The 20,858-nt window shown below is 36.2% G+C and overlaps 1 long non-coding RNA gene and 1 other non-coding gene across 2 annotated transcripts; one reads left to right on the plus strand and one right to left on the minus strand.

The window, feature by feature from the left end:
• Positions 1–1,311: 1,311 nt before the first annotated feature.
• On the plus strand, positions 1,312–11,621 carry LOC113701479 (uncharacterized). The gene is made up of 2 exons (XR_011818566.1): positions 1,312–3,712; positions 10,533–11,621. It is a non-coding gene; the product is annotated as an uncharacterized lncRNA (long non-coding RNA).
• A 1,344-nt stretch (positions 11,622–12,965) lies between these two features.
• LOC113702560 (small nucleolar RNA R71) lies at positions 12,966–13,072 on the minus strand. Its single transcript, XR_003451198.1, has one exon. It is a non-coding gene; the product is annotated as a small nucleolar RNA R71 (small nucleolar RNA).
• Between the last annotated feature and the right edge of the window lie 7,786 nt (positions 13,073–20,858).

A 20,858-nucleotide genomic window follows, 5' to 3' on the forward strand; every position in this document is an offset into this window, starting at 1 on the left:
GACTTCACCATAAATAGGTGCCCCCATCTTTCTACCTTACACATTGTTGATAGTTATATCATCTGAGTAAAGTTAGGTAAAGAGTTCATCCAAAAAAAAATAAAAAGAAAACCTCATTCCTTAGTGTTGATGAGCATACAAGGATTATTGGATTACTTAAAATGAATTACTATAAGGAATTGCCCATTTTTTAACAACTAATGAATTGCTATAAGGTTTTGAAAATTTTCTTATTGACTTGAGTTTCAACTTGTGTTGATATCTTGCTTGGTTGCTTTAATTTATATAGAAATTTTAGATTTGACAGAGGAGCATTCTATTATTAATATTGAAAATTTGAAAAGTTATTTGTTCTCCTTAATGTGTTGTAGTAAGATGATTCTTTTGCATTGATGCTGAATGTTTTAATTTATGATTTTAGTTGAAGAATTTGTTCTTTGTCCAACTATTGTTTAAATTTCCTCCTTTTTCTTTTGTTCGACTGTAGTAAAATATTCGGAAAGTGACCTTGAGTCCAGACCTCAAATGAAACTTTGATCTGGCATTTTCTATATGTACTAATTTGTCTACTGATTTTATTCCATATATGTGATTCCTATACTGATTATCTCAATCCCTTTCATGCATATGATGAACCCAACATGTCTTGGCTAGTAACGTTCATAATAGTCTACTTAATGTACTTGAATTTAGTGCTAAAATATGTATCGTTGATTTTATATTATCGGTTGCTTTAGTAGTACTACAGAAGGAATAATAGGGACGGGTACCCTATGACCTGTAGACACCAAATTTTTAGTGTAATTTCATTTACTATTTATTTTTTATTTTTATTTGTCGTGTTAGTTTTTATTTACCTTTTAGTTTTTTAGTTTTTTATTTTAAGCCATTTTAGCGTAGAATTTCTCGGGAAAAAAGAAAAGCATTCACAAAAATATGTTTTAGTTATTTTAGATTCGAATTCATTGTTAATTTAAAAAAAAAAGAGGGAAAAAGAAAAGAAGGAAAAGAGAAAGAAAAATTAGCATTTGATTTTATCTTTTTATGCCTAGTTTCGCTCATTTTTATTCGATCTTACTTAATTAGTTATTTTTCTTCATATTTTGTTTATTGTTAATTAAATGAAAAAAAGGAAAAAAAGAAGAAAAAGAAAAAAAGGACGCAAGCTTCATGCAAGATGCCATCTGATGGTCTTGATAGGAGGAGCCAAAATGCAGCTTCAAATCTCATCCCTTGGTCTTAGGTTACGGGGGGATTCCGGATGCCTATATAAGGGAGAGTTTTGGACGGCTAAGAGGGGGGGTTCGGTGACGGCTAGGTTTTAGAAAAGCTGCGGGGAAAATCTGATGAGGGGGCTGAGAAGAAAGTGAAAAAACCAGAGAAAGGGAAACGGCTTGGAAAGAGGGAATGACGGCTGAGGGAGAGTTGGAGAGAGAGGACGTCTGAAAATCTTGAGGGAGGAAAAGAGTGAACAGCAAGAGGGTTCTGGGCAAGAGAGCTTCGGTCAGGAAAAAAGAGAGAAAAGGAAAAAACTGAGCGAGAGAAACTGAGAAGGAAAACCGAGAGAGAAAGCTGGAGAGGAGGAAGGAGATCTGAACCAGAAAGGAAAGCTTCGGCAAGAAAATCAGAAAAGGAAAAACGCAGGGAGTTCCTCTGCGAAACCTGCAACAAGGCTGATCTTTCAGCCTGCCTTCGCAAGGATTTTCTCCCCCGACCCAGCTTTATTCGTGAAGCCATCAATTTCTGCTCAATCTACAAAGTGAAAGGAACGATTTTTGTTCAGACATCTTGAAGGAAAAACAACTGCAAGATCACCGAATCTGTCTGTGAAAGAGCTGCCCTGACCCTACCGCACCAGTTTCGACTTCGAACGAAAGCGCAGCAGAAACTCTTGCTTCGGCCCCAGCAATTCAGGTGATCGTTTTTGCTTCTCCCTTTCTTGCTTTAACGCTGTATTCATGAGAACCTGAGTCCAAAAGGCACAAATCTTGTGATATTTTGCTTGGCTCCTTGAATTTTATCATGATTGCTGTCTTAATGTCTCGTTGGTTGCTGTTTTGTGGGGTTGGCGAAATTCTGATTGTTAGGTTTTAGCAATAAGAGGTGTAAGTCTCACATTCTGCTAGCTTGGGGGTTTGATAGTCTTGTTGTAGGCTGAATGATCGGTGATTTATTAGTGGAGTTGTTTCGTTTTTTACTGATAAATGAAATCCAGAAATTTGTGGATGTTGCATTACGTGCCTTTAGGTTTTCCTCTTGTGCATGATTTGGATTGAATGATCCTGGAAAATGCATAATATATGATTGTGACTTGTTGATAAGAGGCATAAAGTGTTGTTTTGACTCAAAAGATTGCTGTTTTTGGGTTGATTTTGTTAGCCGTGTATGCCCAGAATGTCATAGTTGTTAAGTTGCTGAAATTCTTTTCAGTCTTTGTATACTCTTTCTCTCGGATTTTTCATGTTTAAACGTAAGGCTCTGCGGGTGAAAAATGGAAAGATTGCTGGATAATTCTGTTGTGTTGATCCAAGTTTGTTAGTTTGGCCATTAGTTATCTTTGGATTGCATTCAAGAAACCAGCGAGAGAGAAGAGAGTTTTGATAATAAAATGCATGAACTGTCAAATATTTTGTTGCATTTCTTGTGTTTCCCCGCTTTCTTGGCCTGATTTCTCCTGGTTGATGAATGAGTGGAGATGTGTGTGAGTTAGGTGGATGAACAATGAGTTTTTTTGTACATTCTTCGGCACTTCATTTGCATGAATTAGAGCTGCATAGTATTGTAGCAGAAAATTGCAGAAAGCCTCTTTAGCTGCTGCATTTTTTTTCCTTAGCAGAAAGCCTTGTCCGCATTCTTGTTTGCATGAGGGTCCTTAGTGTTTCTGATTTTTGTCATTCCCTTGCATGCCTGATAAGAACTTGAAGTTGGTTTTCGATTTGAGAGGTTGGAGCGAATCTACCATGCAAAATGCTGAAGTTTAAAATCATTTTTGCATGAAAAGTTCCTTGGTTTTGGTTTAATTTCCTATTCCCTGCTTGTTTGAAGGTTTAAGTTTATGTGTCTTAATGTTTAGTACAAAGTTTTGGAGGTTTGGCTTAGAAGTTTTTGATCAAAACTTTGATGTCAAATCTGAAGTTGCAACAGATTTTCTTGTTGTAGAAAGCTTTTTCGTGCCTTTTTGCAGAATATCTCTTCAATGTTTGCATGCTCTTTGGTCTGATTTTTATGTTTGAATCTAAAGTTTGTATCGTAAGGTGGGAGGATTAGATGGTGTTCTTGTTGTTTAAGTTGGTATCTTGTTAGCAAGCTACGGCCGAAATCGTGCAGAAAGTTTGAGAAGCTGCTGAAACTTTGCTGCAGAAGCATATATCTCGTAGTTTTTGCATGCTTGCATGGGAATTATTTTCAGAATTTCATCTTTGACCCCAGGTCTCCCCTTGTTCCACTATGACCCAACCAATTGAATAATTTCCTCAATTTGGTCCTTGGCAGCTTTAATTTTACAATTTGTCATTGCTTGTTTGCTTCAATTAACTACCATGTTTTGTTTAGATTGCACTTAATGCATGAACTTAAGAACTTTGTGTCCAAGTGAGCTTGTGTTTGCCTATTTTCTTTAATTTTCCCAAATAAATTGGTACCTTGACTTTTTCTTTTTTTTTGGAGGATAAATAAGTGATTTCACTCCATTTAGGGCTCCAATTCAAGGGAGGTACATTCTATCCCCTATTTCCACTTTATTTGACCCTATGTGCATTATGTGATATATGTGCTCAATTGCATGCCATTTGAATGTTTTTATTTTATTTATTCATTTATTCGCTTTATTTGTTTTAATTTAGTATTTTTATTTTACTTTAGTTCAATTTTTGATCATTTAAAAGGCACTTGAATGCCACAATTGTAATAGTTAGATTTATTTTAACTATTTATTTCATTCCATTTCCCCTTTTTAGATTGTAGTAGGCCTTCTCCCCTAAAAATGTAATAGTTAGGGTCTTAATTGCCTTATGTGTTTTGCATGCTTAGGTGCTATGTGTTTAATCGCTTTTTCTTAGGTTTTGGCATCTAGATAAGCATGCTTATGTGCTATGTGTTATGTGAAAATACGTGCCTTGCATGTCTACTTGCTTTTATTTATATTTGCTTATGTAGATGAATGCACGTCACCGTGGCTAGTCCAATGCTAGTCATGGCCTTCCCCTCGAGTTCTTACAAGTCCAACGCTTGTAAATGAGCGTTAGTAAAGGGCTAGTCCAATGTTAGACCCAATAGGGCCCCCTCTCGCTAGTACATACTCGCATGCCTTCACTACATCTTCATTCATTCTTTCCTTTTAGTTTTTTTATTTTTGCATGACCCTTCACTCCCTTTCCCTTACACATTTAGGATTACATTTTCATTTAGATTAGCTCATTTGCTTGTATAGGTTAGGGAGTCACCCCTTGGATATGGGATATGGACGAGTTTGGCTTTCTAGCCTTAGCACGCTCGTATTCCCTCTATTAAAAGGGAAAATTGAGTCACGACCATTAGTCCCCCGTACCCATCTTGCTTGCATTCCTTTAGGATTCATGCATTTCATTTATCCACTATCACATGCACTTTTACTTCATATTCTATCCATTTTTCCACATTTTCACTTCACACAACTTTTATTTTGCACGTTTTCACTTTGCCACTTACACTTTATATACTATCACGTGCACACACGTACTTCATACTATCACTTTACTCACCTTACTTTGCACATCCATTTGCACACTTCCACTTACACACTATTGTTTTTTATATTACTTTTCCACTTCACACAAACTCATATTTTCACATTGCATACATTCATTCCACTCATTTTACGTCATTAGCATTATTCGTGACCTCTCCAAAGAGTCATTATTGGGCATCACAATTAATGTGATTGGCACCATTCAAACTTTGAAGAGAAATTTTGCCCCCCAATGCCCCCTAGGTCTAGGTTTTGCATTCATATAGTACATCCGAATGTGATAAATCTTTTGGTTACAAATAAGAAAATCTTTGACTAAATCGCGCAACTAGCCTTGGCTAGGTTGAGAGGGTGCCTTGGACCTCGTCCTTGCCTTCCCTCTCATCAAATGTGACTCCCAAACACTTTCTCCGATTTTTGTAGACTTAGGAGTCGTTTAAAAGGGTTTTTCTATAATTTTGCTCAAAAAATTTATTTTTTAGGTGACTTGGTACACCTTAACTCAATACCAAGTGGCGACTCCAATTTTCATTCAAAACCCTTTTAAACTATTATTTTGGGTCGAATCGTCGCACTTTCAAGTCCCATTTAGACCTATGTTTTTCATTCATTTTTCAAACCATTTATTTATTTTTCAAAAATGGGGCGCGACATGACCCATCCCTTTTTTCTGGGTACCCAAGAATCGAGTATCCGGAGACATGCGGAGTGGATTAGGGTCAAAAACTTAGTGATCCGACAAGTTAGGGTCAGGTTAGTCAAATCACATTAGGGGTGGGTACTCGACCCGTGCTCATCTCTAGAAGATGGGTTGGTTTATGTGTTGTATGAAAATATTGCTTTGGATTTGGTTAGAGATGGAGTAAAATATGGGCCGGTTGATATATACCTTATACATCTTAAGTCGTACTCCATAAGTGGTTGTGAACCTAATCCATCTAAGGCAAATACAGCTGATGTTGATAAAAACTAGCAGGGATATCCTAGTGTGAAAGAAATAGTGCTGACTAACATTCCTATAAGTCAATCTCAAGATGAGGGTGAAGTTGATGGCTGAGATACTATTGATTTTGGAGATGATGGAAATAAGAACGTAGCAGATCCAGGTCCAGAGAATTTGCATTTTACCGAACAACCAATGAAAATAAACTCAGAAGTGCAAAATGTAGTGGCTGGTGATCATGAAAGTGGAGCTCAATTAGGAGAGGAGAATACAACTTCTATAGGCAATTCAAGAAAGGAAAAGACATCAAGTAAAAAAGAATAAACCAAATCAGCAAGTAAAAGAGCACCAACCAAAATAGCAACTAGGAAGCAAAAGAGAAAGAAGAGAAACAACAAGAACACATGTGCTGAAGACAATGAGGAATCAAGTCCAAATAAGGTGTTCATTGATAGTGATTATGAATTCAGTGATGAGGAGCACATAGTGAAACAAGTTGGAGAAAGAAAAGCTAAGTGGGCAAAAATTGTGAGTTACAGTGAACCTATTAAGGGGACAAACAACCATTCTAAAAAGATAGAAACTGAATTTGAAGAAGATGCTACTAAATCAGATGATTTTAACAGTGGATGTGATTCAGAAGAAAAGGAAATACAGCCAAGGAAGAAGGTAAAGTAATCCAAGGTTCAACCCTAAGACTGAAATGCAAGATCCCAAATTTGAGGTTTATCAAACATTTACTCCAAAATACTGTTTATGCCTGACATTTGAACCATGGTGTGGCACATGAACAGAAAATAAAGTTTGGCAAAAATGATGGCAAGAGAGCTACAGTTTATTCCAATGATTGAAGTTGGAAAGTTTTTACCGTAATTATGCTAGAAAAAATGACATTTTAGGTCAAAAGCATGCAAGATGAACACATATGGGAGAACTTTCGATCATAGGCTTGCAAACTCTACATTGGTAATTGATAGATACCAAAAAGAGTTCTCTCTTAGTCTAGATATGAAGATAAGTAATCTGAAAGATAAGGTGAAAAATGACATGAATGTCAATATCACTAGATGGCAAGTATATAGGACAAAGAAAAAGGCAAATAAGCTAATTGAAGGTGATTATGAAGTTCAATATAATAAGCTATAGAATTACTATAGAATGGTCAAGAAGGCTAATCTTGGGTCAAATGTGTTCATGATTGTAACTGAAGATGATGAGAGAGAAGATAGGTTTGAGAGATTATATGTGTCTAGTGCATGTTAACAAGATTTTATAGCTAGTCGTAGGCCTATTATTAGCCCATATGGTTGTCATTTGAGAAGCCCCTACAAAGGTGTTTTATCTGTAGCAGTAGGAATCGACCCGAATGACAAGTTATATCCCATTGCCTATGCTATAGTTGAAGTTGAAAATAAGCAAATTTGGAAGTGGTTTGTAACCGAATTGGTGACTGACCTTGACATAAAGAATGAGGAGAAATGAACTTTTATGACTGACAAACAAAATGTGAACTATTGTGTTACTTTTTATTGTTTTTAGAAAGATTTGACTATATGTCTTGTCCATTTTTCTACAAAACTATCTTTTAATGTTTTTGTTATGTTTTTTGATGTTTTGTTCTTGAAGAGGCAGATCCAAAACTTTGCACGAGCTTCTTCTAGATGTGGAGCATAGAATGCTTGTAAGGCATATGTATAACAACTTCAAGAAGTAGCATAGTGGATTGGCACTACAGGACAGAATTTAGGCTCCTATAAGAGCATCCTACGACAACCTATTTGCTGTTTTGATGGATGCTTTGAAGGAATTCGATGAGGGAGCGTTTAAATGATTAGTTGACAACACAGCACCTCAATATTGGGCTAGAGCATACTTTAGAACCTCTTCTAAGTGTGACATCTTGTTAAATAACCTTTACGAGAGTTTTAATTCTAGCATTTTAGAAGAACAAAAGAGGTCCATACTTGCCATGCTGGTAACTATTAGACTATATTTAATGGCTAGAATGGAGAGTAAGAGGGAATGGATTCGAAAATATAATCGGAGTGTGTATCCAAAAATTGTAGAAAAACTTGAAAAAGTTAAAAATGCAGCAAGCGGTTGCATAACTGCTACCTCAAGCAACTGATTTTATGAGGTGAGGTACATGTAGTTGTAGAAGGTAGGAACTTAATGGCATTCCTCAGTCCCATGCAATGAGTGTTATTACATTGACAAATGAGCATCCAAAGAGTTTTGTGCATAAATGTTACTCAAAGGAGGCATATATGAAGGCGTATGAGCTTGTCATGTATCATTTTAAAGGTAAGAATATGAGGAAAAATCTGAAAATTTGGCCTCTACTGCCACCTGAGCATATCAAGCTTCCAAGTAGGCCAAAAAAAATTAGAAGGAGATAGTCTGAAGAGGCCCCCAGCTGTCGCGCCCCATTTTTGAAAAGAAAAATAATTTAGTTTAAAAAAATGGATTTTTATTTTTTGGAAAAATGAGTTTTGTTTTTTTAGAAAATGAATAAAAGAAAAGGGCCTAAATAGGGTTTGTAATGCGACGAATTGGGCCCAAATTATAGTTTAAAAGGGGTTTTTGAAATAAAAATCGGAGTCGCCACTTGGTATTGAGTTAAGGCGTACCAAGTCACCTAAAAATGAATTCTTTAAAGAAAAAACTAGAAAAACCCTTTTTAAACGACTCCAAGTCTACGAAAATGAGAGAAAAAGATTCGGGAGTCACATTTGAAAAAAGGGAAGGCAAGGATAAGAATCCAAGGCACCATTTCGACCTAACCAAGGCTAGTTGCACGATTTAGTCAAAGATTTTCTTGTTTTAACCAAAGAATTTATCACATTTGGATGTACTATATGAATGCAAACCCTAAACCTAGAAGGGCATCGGGGGGTCAAAATATCCTTTCGAAGTTAATTGGTACCAATCACATTAATTGTGACGTCCAATAAAGATTCTTCGAAGATGTCACGAATAATGCAAAAATATGAGACTCTAAAAGGAAAAGGAAAATAAAAATAATTATACAAATATACATGTCCTAATGGAGTGCATCATGTCGGGTACGGGGGACTAATGTTCGTGATTCAATTTTCCCTTCAATAGAGGGAATACGAGCGTGCTAAGGTCAGAAAAGCCAAACTCGTCTATATCCCATATCCAAGGAGTGTCCCTAATCTAATCAAGCAAATGATTTAATTCTAAATGCTTATATGAAATGCAAGTTTAATATCATGTTTCATACAAAAGTGGCAGGTAATATACATATAAGGGAAAATATGAGGGAAGGGGTATACATATATAAGGAAAATGTCATGCAACATGGTGAAAGAGACCCTAGAAAATAAAGATATGCATGAGATGAAGTGTTTTTGTCACACAATCATGATCTAACGCGCGAAGGGCTCCTAAGGAGCTAGCGTTGGACTAGCCCTTATTTCTATTTTCTCACTAGCATTGGACTAGTGAGAAATCGGACAATAGGAACCACAACTAGCATTGGCCTAGTGTGGTATCGAGACAGGGATCACAGCTAGCATTGGACTAGGGTGATAACATGCATTTATTACAGTCTAAGAAATCAGATAAAGCATAATGAAGCAAATAAACACATAAATCACATAAAACACATAGCACATAGGCATGATATCTAGATGCACGTCCTAAGAAAGTGGTAACACATAGCACATAAGCATGCAAATCACATCAAGTAAAGAAAGCAAACAGAACCTATCTATTACTTTAGGGGGACGCCCTACTACAATCTAACGGGGATGAATAAAAAGAAAATAATAAGCGAATAAACCCCTAACTATTACAACTTGGCATTTAAATGCCTTTCAAGTGATCAAAATTGAACATAAAATTAAATATACGAAACTAAAAGCCAATAAATAAATAAATAATAAATCTAAAAATTTTCAAGAGGCATGCAATTAAACACGTAAGTCACGTAGGGCACGTAGGGTTAAATAAGGTGAAAATAAGGGATAGAATGTACCTTCTTTGAGTTGGCGTCCTAATGAGATGAGTTTACTTATTTACCCTCCAAAATAAAGAAAAATGTCAAGGCATCACTTTGATTTGAAAAAATTAAAGAAAATATGCAAACACAAGCTCACTTGGTCATAAAGCTCTTAAACTCATGCATTAAGTGCAATTTAAACAAAGCATGATAGTTAATTGAAGCAAACAAGCAATTAAAGCTGCCAAGGACCAAATTGAGGACATTATTCAATTGGTTGGGTCGTAGTAGCATTAATGAAAGCAAAGGGGAGCAAAAATGCAATTTTTAAAAGCTAATATTGCATGCAAAAACCATGCAAAGACCCACGAGACAAAGTCTGCAACAAAAGGAAACATTCGGCAGCTTAAAAAACTTTCTTCTGCAATTGCTTGTCGCAAGCTTTGCAGCTTCAACTCACGTAAGCAAAGTACCAAAACATTGTACAAAACTTAGTGTTTGGTTAACCAAACCTCACACACATCCCTTGATCGAAGCTCAAACGTGATTATCTTCCCTAATTATCCCAAACGAACAGTTCCAGGTCCATGAAAGCAAGAACAACAACCAAAATGCAGCAAGAAATTTTATTGTTTTTTGATTGAAAAACGCTAAGCAACAATATTCAAGAAAGCAAACCAAGCTTAAACCATACTCTGGACCCTTCATGAAGATATGGTATTGATAAGAGTTTATTTTACGTATTTTTAAGTGCATTTTATTAGTTAATTTTGAGTTGATTATTTAGTTTTATAATTAAAATAAAGAGGTTTTTGGTAAAATTATATATTTTTGGTAAAAGTGGATAATATTGCATTTCTATTGATTTTAATAGTAAAAACTTCATTTTTATGCAGGAATAATGAATCAATCACCAAAGGAGGTCAATTGAGGAGAAAAATAGAGATTTGGTGATGAATTTAAGTGGCAACAAGAAGAATGAAGTGAAAAACGTTCAAGTGAGGAAATGCAATACAAGTCAGTTTTGACACTTTTCAGTATTTTGACCATATCTGGAGCTACACTTATCGGATTGAGGTGATTTTTATACCATTTTAAAGCTAAGAAAGAGACCTACAATTCGTATGAAGACATCGAAATCCATTTCTGCCATCTTCATGGGCAAAACGTTGGAATACAGAAGCTGCACCCTGTGGTCGGAAGTTAAAACAGAGGTTTGAACAGGTAACAGTATTTCGATCATATCTCAGGCTACAAAGCTCCGATTTGGATGATTCTTGAAGCATTGGAAAGCTAACTCAAAGGGCTACAACTTTTGTGTTTTGCACAAAAGCTAGTTCGGCCTTTATGATAGGGAAAATCGCAGATGAAGTAAGGCCAAAGTGAATACGCGAGTACACAAAACGTGACTTGTAACCGCGTTTTGTGTAGGCGCGTTTTATAGCCGAAATTCTGCAATTTGACTCAGCCAATTCTCTTGTGTTCATACCACTTTCCAGCTATAAGATGCAAGGGAATTCGGTGCACATGCTTCAGAAGACAAAAGGGCAAGAAAAGTGGCTTATTTTCAAGTCAAAAATATTGGTTTTTGACTATGCTAACAAAGTGGAGATTTGGGAATCAAAGGATAGATTTTGACTTGGAAAAATGGAGCATTTGAGTGTTTTTTATGCAGAGATATGGGGAGAGATCTGGGAACGATTCGTAGCTTAGTTTCTTACAGAAAAACATATTCTCTCTACCTAGGACTTGCAAGGGGCAATTGGGATTTCATCTTGTAATCATCTAAGTTCAAGACAAAGGAGATTTTTGGAAGGCTTCACCATATCTTGGCTAAGACTTTCTTTACTCTGTTTGTATTTGTAATTCATGATGATTTACATTAATGAAGTTATGAGTGTTTTATCATTCATGAGTAGCTAATTTTCTTTATCTAGGGAGTAGATGAAGCTTATGGCCAAATGATATGAAGTGATTGTTATTCACTCTTGTTATGTCTTGTATTAACTTATCTACTTGTGTATGTTGGATTACTTGTTGTTGCTTGATCACCAATAGCAGGTTTATAGTTGTTTTTACTCATTGAGAAATGGTAAAAATAATGGAATGACATAAGTAGAGCTTGAGTAGTATATTCATGAGAATAGAAATACATTCAAGTGGATGAAATCTGCATTTCATGTGTGAATAAGAACAGATTTAGTATTTACCAAGAGATTAGGACAAACTAATCTGTTTTAACCCATTATTATCATGAGAATGTGATTTTGGTATTTCTGGAAATGAATCCTTGGTTAAACAAGAGCAGTAACAAGTGTTGAATTAATTCATTTTAGATCTTTTGTGTCATAAGTGGAATCTACATCCCTAGATCTTAATATTTAGTGAATTCTACTCCCTTGAGATATTGCATTTATCTATTTAAGAATTTTTGTAGTTGAATTAAATTCTGAAGTTTCTGCTCAAATTAATTGTAAGTCTAAATAATAGAGTAAATTAGTATCTAATAATTGTTTTAAATTGCTCCTCGTGGGATCGACCCGATACACATCTCGTACTACAATTGCGACCTGTATACTTGCAGTCCAACGGGTGTAAATTCGGAATTAAACTTGCATTGATAAAAAAATTCCCGTCAAGTTTTTGGCGCCGTTGCCGGGTAGCGGCAATATTAGAGCCTAATCATCTTTATTAATTTAGACAGTATTATTTTTTTTTATATTTAATCTTATTTTGTAATCAGTTTTTGACAATTGAAGTTGCATAATATCCCTTATTTCTGTTTGTAGTGTATGCACCGGGAGTCTCGAGAAGTCGTACCTGTCGATCCAGAAATTGAGAGGACACTACGTAGACAAAGGAGGCACACACAACAGCAAGAGGAACAAGAGATTTGGCAACCGATAGAGGAAATTTTGATAGAACTACCATTTGAAGAAGAAATGGCGGAAAATGAAGCAAATAGGCGAGTTCTACGAGATTTTGCTCTACCGGGAACACAAGGATCTCAAACAAGCATAGTAAGGCCTACGGTAAATGCTAACAACTTTGAGATTAAACCATCACTTATCCAAATGGTTCAACAATCTCAATTTGGAGGTAATGCAGTAGAAGATCCTAATACACACTTAGCTACATTCTTGGAAATTTGTGATACAATTAAAATGAATGGAGTTAGTGATGATGCTATAAGGCTAAGATTGTTCCCATTTTCATTGAGAGATAAGGCCAAACTTTGGCTACACTCTCATGCTCCTAATACTTTCACCGGATGGGATGATTTATCAAGAGCATTCTTAAATAAGTATTTTCCACCAGGAAAGACTGCTAAGCTTAGAATGGATATCACTAGTTTTAGTCAATTGGAGGGAGAATCATTATATGAGGCATGGGAAAGGTTTAGAGATTTGCTTCGGAAATGTCCACATCATGGACTGCCGGAATGGTTAATCATACAAACCTTTTATAATGGTTTATCTTTCTCCACTAAAACTATTATTGATGCAGCCGCAGGTGGAGCTTTAATGGGTAAATCACCCCAAGAAGCTCAGAATTTGATAGAAGAAATGGCCGCAAATAACTACCAATGGGCCAATGAGAGAGGTAATACAAGACGTCACGCAGGTATGATAGAAATGGACACTCTCAATATGCTGAGTGCTCAAATGAATAATGTGATGAAGTTGCTAAATAGACAAGGTGGAGTTGGTCCAAGTTCATCTAATGCACACGTAGCTTGTTGCTCTTTCTGTGGAGGTGAACATGATATTAATGAGTGTGTTGATTCTGAGCAGGTACAATTTGTCAATAATTACAACCGAAATGCTCCAAATAATCCCTATTCGAATACTTACAATCCGGGGTGGAGAAATCATCCAAACTTTGGATGGAAAGATCAAGGCAATCAACAAAGGCCAACCAATCCGCCGGGATTTCAACCAAGGCAACCACAGGCTGAAACTAAACCAAGTTGGGAGATCGCGGTGGAAAAACTTGCTAAGGTGACTTCGGACAGATTTGAACGAGTAGAAGGGAGACTGGATCAACTCACTACAATGTACAGGAATGTGGAGGTTCAAATTGGTCAAATTGCCAATGTGATCAACAATAGAAACCCTGGTGAATTACCAAGTAAAACCGAAGTGAATCCGAGAGAGCATGTCAATGCAATCATTCTTAGAAGCGGTAAAACGGTTGAGGGATTCGATTTTGAAAATTCAGGTGGTGAAAAAGACAAGAAGCAAGCAATTGAAGGGGAGCAAGAAAGTCAAAATGATCATGTTATCATTGATATTGATGCACTTCATCCCAAATTAAATTCTAATGTGATACCTTTTCCTCACAGGTTGAAGAAAGATGGACAGGATCGGGAGTTTGAAAAGTTCTTCAAAATGTTTAAACAATTGCACATTAACATTCCTTTCATTGATGCTATAACACAGATTCCCTCTTATGCACGTTTCTTGAAAGACATCATGTCAAAGAAGAGGAAAATTGTAGATAATGAGATGATAGCATTAACGGAAGAGTGTAGTGCATTGATTAAGAATAAACTCCCTCCTAAATTGAAAGATCCGGGAAGCTTTTCTATTCCTTGCACTATTGGTCAATTGCATTTTTCTAATGCTTTATGTGATTTAGGTGCAAGTGTGTCACTTATGCCGTTATCGGTTGCCCGGAGATTGGGACTTCAAGAGCTAAAAGCTACCAATATTACATTGCAATTGGCGGATCGGTCAATCACACGTCCCATGGGTATTTTGGAAAATGTGCTCATAAAAGTAAGACAATCTATAATACCTGTGGATTTTGTTGTCTTAGATATTGAAGAAGATGTGAGAATGCCAATTATTCTAGGACGACCGTTTTTAGCCACTGCACGAACTATGATTGATGTAGAAAAAGGTAAGCTTATATTACGGGTTAATGGTGAGGAATTGGAATTCAATTTGGAAAATAAAGAAGGGAATATAGAGCCTACTGCTCTTGTTTCTAATATGCCATATGATGAAAAGGTCAACCAAGAAAGGACCGAAGAAGTTAAATTTATAAATGTGCTTGGTACTAACTTTCATGGTGTAGGAACAAAGGAGGAGAAGATAAGGATGGAAGTTGGCTTAATAAATTCTCCATTCCATGAAGAAAATGGTGAAAAGTTGAGCCAATTCAGAAAAGACAAGCAAAATCCACTCCAAGGTGAAGTTGAGCCTCTCTATGACAAGTCTAATATTCCTCCTTGGCATTTGAGGAAATTGGACTATGAAGATCAATGCATGGTTCACCACATGGTGGATTGGTTCGGGAGTTTCGACCCATGGGGAGAAAATCTCTCTCTAATGCTCTAAAGTGATTCAACTTTTTCAGTCGAGCCAACGACTATAAACAAAAGCGCTAATTGGGAGGCAACCCAATATTTAGGTTATATTTGTTAACTTGGTGTGATTTTGTGGTTTGAATCAATGTTTTAGCTAAATAGTTGTTTTTGTAATGTAGGGTTGGCAATTGAAGGCAAGGATGACCAATTGAGTACAAAAAAGGCGAACTTTGATCAAACAACTCAACCCCTCGATTTGCGTTAAAGGTGTTTTTGATTCATTATAAAGGGGTAAAATGCATGTTTTTAATGTTTTACATTTGTTCCAGTCATTAAAATTGGCAAACAAATGATCTATGATGCATTTTGAGTCATTGGGGTACCTTTTGTAATTTTTCAAAAGTTGAAATTCTGCTAAAAATCGAAGCAGAAAACGCGTTTTCAAAGAAAACGCGACTACAAGTCGCGTTTCTCAGAATCGCGTTTTCAATTCTGCAACTGCAGAAAAGAAAACGCGCCTTAAAAACGCGACCCAAAGTCGCGTTTTAATGGAAGTCGCGTTTTCAAGCCTGGATCAAGACTCAAAAACGCGACTTAAGAAACGCGACTTGAAGTCGCGTTTTCCATCACAGTCGCGTTTTCATTCCTGCAAGATTTGTGCAGGAAACGCGACTTCAAAAACGCGAGTTGAAGGCGTGTTTTTAGTCGCGTTTTCCGTATCTGAATATAGCCTTCAGAAACGCGATTTCAGCCTTTCTTCTTCACTTCTCCAATTTTTCCAGCCGCGTTTTTCCCTCTTCCTTCTACCCAACTCACAAATTTTCATTTATACTCCATAATCTTGCTAGAAATCATCACCCCAACACCTTTTGAGCTTCATACAACCTTTTTAACCGATTAAAATCCAAGAAAAACACCTAAAATCTGGTTTTTGAGGGATTGAAGGTTAGGGTTCTTAAACTCTAATTTCTTCAATTGGAGGTCAATTGGAGGTTGTTTCATAGGGCTTTTTGCATTTTTAGCATCACCAAACATCCTTCTACGTGATTGAGGTAAGTTTCTTCATCAAATCTTTTGATTTTAGAAGTTCATATTTTTTATCCTGAGCTATCTGACATCTTTTAATTTCGAAAATTTGATGAGGTTCATGGCTATTTTTGATTTTATTCATGATTATTATGATTGTTTAAGCATGTTTAAATGTTTAAATGTAGCAATTTATTGGTTTTCAAGTACTTTAAAATTCACAATTGCTATATTTAGATGAAATTGGAAAAAGGAACTAGGATATTTTTGAGCCATTGGTGATGTTAAATTATGGTTAAAAAGGGTTAGTTGATGATGTTTAAGCATGTGCATTGTGTATAGTGAGTAATTTGGTTGATTTGGTGAGTTCATTGGCTTAATTTTTGCCTAAGCATGATTATAACTAAAAGCATATTATTATTGTTAATTCTCAATAGTTATAATCATAATTGTTGCTAATTTCACCGATTGGGTTATAATTATTGCATATCTTGTTTCAATTGGTGATTTTGAGTAATTTTTGGGCATAAATTTTTGTTCTCTTATTTGGTCCTATATATTAGTTATTGGACGTGTTATCACTTGAAGGAATCAATTAGAGATTATTTGGATCATTTTCGGATATTCATGGCTAAATTTTTAATTGTGTCCAATTACATGAGTTTAATTGCAATATTTTCCAATAGGTACTATGCCAAGGGGAAGACGTGTAATAACCTCGTCCTCTAGCAGTGAGGAGAGGGAGGAAAATGAACAAATGGAAGTATCTGAAGAGGAGAGTTCACCTTCTCCTCCGCCAGTGAGTCGTCAACCTGGTGAGGGCACTTCTCGTGGAGCGGGAATGTCTGTATTTGACAGTGCTCGGTTCAACACTCGCAGGAATCAGGAGTGGCATGAGGCGCGTGCTAATTTGGAGTTTTTATTTGAGATGCACGTCAGTCCACCAGTTGAGATGATGTACAACATCTCAGAAGCTTTTGCTCAGCTAGGATGGGCTCCGATTCTCACCCTTCCAAACCATTACTACCCAGACCTGGTGCGCGAGTTTTACGCCAACATTGAAAGTAAGGCGCGCCATAGTGGAGAAATAATTGAGTCCTGGGTGCGTGGAAGACGAATCACCTTGTCACGGCAAGATTTGGCTGCTATTTTGGGGTGTATGGATGACGGACGTCCAGTAGACTTGAAGAAGGAGTTTGTTCCCCCGAATAGGAGGTGGGATCCATCATTGGCCATGGCTAGGTTTGGTCTCGAGTACCAACCTTTTCGCTCTACCAGAAAGGAGACTATATTGGCAAATGTATTCGAACCTCGTCATCGGCTTATCATTTACATGATGGCTCACAATGTCATCCCAAAGAAGACGGGGCACACGGAGGTTCGCAAGAGCGATATTTACTTCCTTGATTACATGTTCCACAACCGAACTTCCCCGTATGCTCGAATTTCATTGCCGAACATCATCATCAGCCACATTAGGTCTACGGCGAGGCGTAAGACAACTTCTTTCAAACTTTCATTTCCTCGTCTACTGACTTTAATCTTCCCCCGTTTTGAAGTTCCCTTGGAAGGCATGCGGCGGGAGTATGTTCCACCACGTGCTGAGATGACTATCACTACTCTTCGCCGCCTTGGTATTGGCACGGGAGACATTCCACGCCCTGTTCAGGAGCGGAGACAAAAGGCTAGACATGGTCGCGATGGAGCTGGACCATCTACTGCAGCACCACCTCCTCCTCCGCCACAGACCAACTGGCAGCGGCTTTTCGGTCGCTTGGACGACATCGACCATCATTTAGCCAGAATGGATACTCGCCTGGACCGAATTGAAGATCATTTAGGCACACGCCCACCTCCCATCGATGATGATGAAGATGGCGATGAAGAGGATGATTGAGGCTTCCCTTTTGGCTGGCTTTTCTTTTGTTTGCTTGTTATTTTTATCTTTTGTTTGAAAAATGTTAACTTACATTCCTTATTTTGAATATTGGAACTTGTGGCAGTAACTAGTAGATCGTTGACTGTGGATGGTTGAGCGGTCGATGACTCATGATTCAAGGCTTCATTGGACTGCAGTCATCTCACTTGGGGAGTCACTTGTTCCTTTCTTTTGTTTCTTTTCTTTTCTTTCCCTACACATTGAGGACAATGTGTATTCTAAGTGTGGGGGAAGAAATGTGTGGTACTTGTGATTTTAGTTGTGTTTGATATAATTCTTGTGCTTAAATGGTGTTTCTTGTGGTTGCTGGCAGGGAGATTTAGTCCACTTTTAAGGGGAGACTCTGTCAAAATTTTTCCAAAACCTTATACATATATATGTTATTAACTATAATAAATAAATAAAATTTTGTCACTTATCCTTTTGAAATAAATATATGCGGTTTTGATACTTCTTTTCTCATGAAATTTGGAAATGATTTTTATGTGATTATAATTTTTACATCTATAGGAAAGTATATCTAGTAAAGTGGAGAAAATTATGCCTACATTTTGTATATTTGATGAAAATTCTTCTTTTTATCTAATTTTATAAGATAAGAAATTAATATGGTTAATAAGTGTCATACTCTTCTCATGATTACTCTTAGAGGGAATTTTATTATATATTGTTAAAAAAAAAAAAAAAATGGTTATTCTACTCCAATGATTCTCGTACCGAGTAACCGGGGGTTGGCATCTACAAATGTCGACATTCGCGTAAAAAGGTACTTGAATTAAGAGTATGCAAAGCAACTTGAGTATGTGAAATGTTGAGTAACCGGGGATCTGCATCTAAAAATGTTGATCTTCGCGTCAAAAGGCATTTTTCACAACTTAAGTAATATTTAATCCTTAAAATATATATATATATATATAAAAAAAAAAAAGTAAATTAAATCCCTCTTTAAGAAAAATAAGAAGTTGATCATGAGATTAGTTAGCATCTTTATTGACTATAGGAGTTGCTTGCTTGCGAAATTGGATAAAAATAAGAAGTTGAGTTGAATTGGTAAAATTATGGTATACTTGGCTCTTCTTTGCTTGATATTATGAGTACTTGAACTTAATGGAAAGATCACATAAGGGTTATTTACCTTGATTCAAGGAAATGGAGTTGAAATACTACATATGTTTATTTTAAATTTTTGGATCATTGATGGTTGGAATTTTATATTGCTTGAGGACAAGCAATGATTCAAGTGTGGGGGTATTTGATAAGAGTTTATTTTACGTATTTTTAAGTGCATTTTATTAGTTAATTTTGAGTTGATTATTTAGTTTTATAATTAAAATAAAGAGGTTTTTGGTAAAATTATATATTTTTGGTAAAAGTGGATAATATTGCATTTCTATTGATTTTAATAGTAAAAACTTCATTTTTATGCAGGAATAATGAATCAATCACCAAAGGAGGTCAATTGAGGAGAAAAATAGAGATTTGGTGATGAATTTAAGTGGCAACAAGAAGAATGAAGTGAAAAACGTTCAAGTGAGGAAATGCAATACAAGTCAGTTTTGACACTTTTCAGTATTTTGACCATATCTGGAGCTACACTTATCGGATTGAGGTGATTTTTATACCATTTTAAAGCTAAGAAAGAGACCTACAATTCGTATGAAGACATCGAAATCCATTTCTGCCATCTTCATGGGCAAAACGTTGGAATACAGAAGCTGCACCCTGTGGTCGGAAGTTAAAACAGAGGTTTGAACAGGTGACAGTATTTCGATCATATCTCAGGCTACAAAGCTCCGATTTGGATGATTCTTGAAGCATTGGAAAGCTAACTCAAAGAGCTACAACTTTTGTGTTTTGCACAAAAGCTAGTTCGGCCTTTATGATAGGGAAAATCGCAGATGAAGTAAGGCCAAAGTGAATACGCGAGTACACAAAACGTGACTTGTAACCGCGTTTTGTGTAGGCGCGTTTTATAGCCGAAATTCTGCAATTTGACTCAGCCAATTCTCTTGTGTTCATACCACTTTCCAGCTATAAGATGCAAGGGAATTCGGTGCACATGCTTCAGAAGACAAAAGGGCAAGAAAAGTGGCTTATTTTCAAGTCAAAAATATTGGTTTTTGACTATGCTAACAAAGTGGAGATTTGGGAATCAAAGGATAGATTTTGACTTGGAAAAATGGAGCATTTGAGTGTTTTTTATGCAGAGATATGGGGAGAGATCTGGGAACGATTCGTAGCTTAGTTTCTTACAGAAAAACATATTCTCTCTACCTAGGACTTGCAAGGGGCAATTGGGATTTCATCTTGTAATCATCTAAGTTCAAGACAAAGGAGATTTTTGGAAGGCTTCACCATATCTTGGCTAAGACTTTCTTTACTCTGTTTGTATTTGTAATTCATGATGATTTACATTAATGAAGTTATGAGTGTTTTATCATTCATGAGTAGCTAATTTTCTTTATCTAGGGAGTAGATGAAGCTTATGGCCAAATGATATGAAGTGATTGTTATTCACTCTTGTTATGTCTTGTATTAACTTATCTACTTGTGTATGTTGGATTACTTGTTGTTGCTTGATCACCAATAGCAGGTTTATAGTTGTTTTTACTCATTGAGAAATGGTAAAAATAATGGAATGACATAAGTAGAGCTTGAGTAGTATATTCATGAGAATAGAAATACATTCAAGTGGATGAAATCTGCATTTCATGTGTGAATAAGAACAGATTTAGTATTTACCAAGAGATTAGGACAAACTAATCTGTTTTAACCCATTATTATCATGAGAATGTGATTTTGGTATTTCTGGAAATGAATCCTTGGTTAAACAAGAGCAGTAACAAGTGTTGAATTAATTCATTTTAGATCTTTTGTGTCATAAGTGGAATCTACATCCCTAGATCTTAATATTTAGTGAATTCTACTCCCTTGAGATATTGC

The sequence above is a fragment of the Coffea arabica genome, chromosome 7e (assembly GCF_036785885.1).
Source record: "Coffea arabica cultivar ET-39 chromosome 7e, Coffea Arabica ET-39 HiFi, whole genome shotgun sequence".
Classification (NCBI taxonomy): domain Eukaryota; kingdom Viridiplantae; phylum Streptophyta; class Magnoliopsida; order Gentianales; family Rubiaceae; genus Coffea; species Coffea arabica.